The sequence below is a fragment of the Quercus suber genome, unplaced genomic scaffold (genome assembly GCF_002906115.3).
Source record: "Quercus suber isolate HL8 unplaced genomic scaffold, Cork oak 2.0 scaffold_276, whole genome shotgun sequence".
Taxonomy (NCBI): Eukaryota; Viridiplantae; Streptophyta; class Magnoliopsida; order Fagales; family Fagaceae; genus Quercus; species Quercus suber.
Genome location: NW_027069732.1, coordinates 911,307 through 914,772, shown reverse-complemented (window position 1 = coordinate 914,772; position 3,466 = coordinate 911,307). Strand labels below are relative to the sequence as shown.

Genomic DNA, 3,466 nt, shown 5'->3' with positions numbered 1-3,466 from the left:
CAGGACAACAGTGCCAGCAGTTATATATAATCTGCTCAGAAACATGAATATTATCTCATAGACCTTTTAAGATCTCTGAAGTCTGACATGTGATAGTTTCATGATTCATCACAGCAACTCGAAACCAAACCAAACCAAAATCAAACACACCAAATTATCTGTCTTAGAGTATTTCATAAAGGTCCAAATTTGATTCCTTAGAAACCATGTGCTTATCACAAAGGTTAGTGTTTAAAACAATAATAAAAGCACTAAAAATCTAAAACGAATAAACATATCAGGAATAAGAAGGTTCTTGTAGAGAGATCAGAGAGTGTGCCAAATGGGTTTGTCGGTCACGGTTAATCAGAAACACGGACCAATATTTTTCTCATCATATCTCGTCATTGAACTACCATTTCTGAACCAAAAAAAAATAAATAAATATTAAAAAGAAAAAAAGAAAGAGAGTGGAACGAAAAGAAATCATCAGAGACTTAGATACAAGTAATCACGAAACTAATCGATCATTTTGTTGTCAGTTATTTCTATCCTCACCTGACTTCACTTCGTTCCCATAAGCCAATAAACGTAGTCAGTATAACGCTATTATTCACAATTATCGGTACATCTAACAAAACCCTAAAGGAGAGAGAGCGAGAGAGAGTGAGAGAGAGATGTTGAGAATGACTGGTGACGTTTAGAGCTAATTTATACTTTATAGGCGCTGCTGAGAGCGAGGGGGTTGCCCTCTATGTTAAAATAAAATAAAATAAAAAGACAAAACTTAGGTACAATACTGTAGACGTTGCTTCTTAAATTTTCCTTTTTAAATTCAGTCATGTGGTTTTTTTTCCATGGGATAGAAGTTTATTTTTAAGTAGAGATGACAATGGAGTGGAGTTGGATCATGGGTCCTTATTTTCCTCCCCGTCCTCTCTCTTTGAGATGAAAGAAGAGAGGTTGGGTCTTAGGTGGGTACGAATGTATTTTACTAATCATAATGAGATGACTCCAACATTGATGAGTATAAATTTTCTTCCAATGTTTCTTTTGGTCGAGAAATCCATTACCAATTATTTACTAGTTTGTGTAGATAAACATCCCTGGAATTTTCCCAAGTGTTGGGGATCGTCCTAGTACAATCCTCATAGACGACCATAAGCCTATGGACGACTATTTTGTTAAGTATAGCTACTCTTGTCTTCCTGGCCTAGACGACTCTCATAGACAAGTCTGGAGTTCACCAATTCTTAGCTCATCATCAGTTACCCCCTTGTCCAAAGGTCGCCCAGAGTACTGTATAGCCTAACTCTTATTCTTTAGACGTGTGTCCTTTTGTCAGTGTTAGGTGTGCCATGTGTCATGATTACATTGGAAACCAGTTGCGTCGATTCACTTTTTCGAGGAGTATGCCATGTGTCATTTTTTGGTTGGTCACGTCGTTTCAGATGCCAAAGCCTATAACCTATAAATAGTGGACTTCCTTTCCTACCCTTCACATTTTGTAAATTCTCTCCTTTTACCTTCCTCGTCCAATGCCTCATCTAGAAGTATTCCCTCGTCTTTAGTCGTCCTTTGTCTAGAGCCAGGTACTCTCTTCATCCTCTTTAGGTTTTCCTTAGAATTTCAAAATGTCTGAGATTGTTCTTTCTTTGTCCAGTAATAGTATAGATAAGGCTATAAACGAGTATCGTGACTCCACTAGCTACACTGATTCTAGTAGCCGCCGTAGTAGTAGTAGTAGTGGGAATACCACCAAAGAATACATGTCTGGTGTTCTTGAGGTTCCCTTAGAAGTCTTCCAAGAACACCTTGGACAAGGGCAGCCTCAGGGTCTCAGGCTGGTATCTTGATGAGTGTTCCTCCGTCCACTCCTGTAGACAAGGTAGAGATTGTATATAGTTGTACTGTAGGTATTCCTTCCAAGATGGATGAGAGGAGACTAGCTGCCTTTAGGAGTTAGTACCAAATTCCAGATGACCTTAACCCTAGGTTAGCCATCCGTGGAGAGTGGTGCTGCCAACCTTATTTTGGGATAGGCATCTATAAGGCTTACCTTCTAGGGGCTTAGGTTACCCCTAAATGCTTTTGCTAGAGAATTACTTACTAGGTTAGACTTAGGAGTTTGTCAATTTAGCCCCAACACATGGAGACTCGTTGTCTCTATGCTAGTTTTGTGAAAGGAAGTATTTGAAGGGGACCATCCTCTCACTGTGGACGAGTTCCTCTACTGTTACAAACCTTCAAAGATTAATCAGCCCCTCGACTTTTATCAATTTACAGCGAGGGGAAATGACTGTAGATTGATTAAGTCATTGGTTACATTTGACAGAAACTGGAAGACGGAGTTTTTCTTCGTCTTCAGTTTCTGGACTAGGCACCCTGTTGAGGTTGGTAGGGATACATTTGCCCCATATACTGGAGAGCTAGGCAACCTTCGTCCTAAAGGTATGTTTCCCCCATTTTCTTTTTTATTTTTTATTTTTTTTATTTTTTTTACATTTATTTATTTATAATCGTTTAACCTTTTTCTCCCTTCTTTGTTTCAGCTGTTAAACGACCATCTTTGAGTAAATTCCATTGTGATCGCATCCATAGAGCTTGTTTAAACGCTGATAGGAGCTTTCACTCTTTGGTGACCCTTTAGCGCCTTGCCACGTGGGGTCTTGGTCTTGAACCCTCAGCTGAAGCTATTGCCCACGAGCTCATTGTTCACAGACATGAGTTTCTTTTTTGCTTGAAAGTTATTTGATTATTATACATTCTTTAGCTAACACTTCAATATTTTTCTTTTAGGGATGGCGACCATGAAGGAAAAGAAAGGAAAGGAAGTTGTGGATGAGGTAGCCAGGCCTGAAGCTCAGTCTCAGCCTTGTCCTGCCATTGGGGACAAAAGAAAGAATTTGTCAAAAGCTATTGACAATCGTCTAAGCCTGGGGTGGCCAAGCCTGGGCCTCCTGTTTTTCCTACCTCTAAGCAACCGTTTGTCCAAATCCATGATGTGGATACTGAACATGTAAGAGATCCTCTGTCCATTATTGTACCTGCTTTGTCCCAGCCCTCTCAACGAGCTTCCATGAACCTCCTGGAGAATGAAGACTTAGCTTGGGAGAGGTTCGAGCAGGCTGTAACTAGTGAGGACGTGGCAGTATGTTATGACATGTCCCTAAAATACTCTGAGCACTCTGGTGTTCATGATCTTTTTAAGGTAATCACTTTTACCTCATCTTATCATAGTAATATGTATATACGAATATATTTTTAAAAGAATTTCTAAATCACTTGTGTAGGCCATGTCAAAGTTTATAGCTGCGTCCAAGCTGAGATGGACAAGACAAGGATCTTGCTTGAGAAGAGGATTCAGGAGGTTAAGGATGATTGCAAGCGTTGGGCTGAGGTGGCAACTAAGGCTAAAGATGAGGCCAAGGAGTTGTAGAACCTGGTTAAGGAGCTGAAAACTGATGCTATTGAGAAGGATACTCAT

The 3,466-nt window shown here is 39.8% G+C and overlaps 1 long non-coding RNA gene and 2 other non-coding genes across 3 annotated transcripts; all 3 read right to left on the bottom strand.

Moving 5' to 3' along the window:
* Window positions 1-28: 28 nt before the first annotated feature.
* On the bottom strand, window positions 29-120 carry LOC111996326 (small nucleolar RNA R64/Z200 family). The gene has a single exon (XR_002881226.1). It is a non-coding gene; the product is annotated as a small nucleolar RNA R64/Z200 family (small nucleolar RNA).
* Window positions 31-661, bottom strand: LOC136070995 (uncharacterized). Its single transcript, XR_010632276.1, has 2 exons — window positions 538-661; window positions 31-400 (listed from the first exon to the last, which is right to left on the bottom strand). It is a non-coding gene; the product is annotated as an uncharacterized LOC136070995 (long non-coding RNA).
* LOC111996324 (small nucleolar RNA Z199) lies at window positions 464-544 on the bottom strand. The gene has a single exon (XR_002881224.1). It is a non-coding gene; the product is annotated as a small nucleolar RNA Z199 (small nucleolar RNA).
* Window positions 662-3,466: the final 2,805 nt, after the last annotated feature.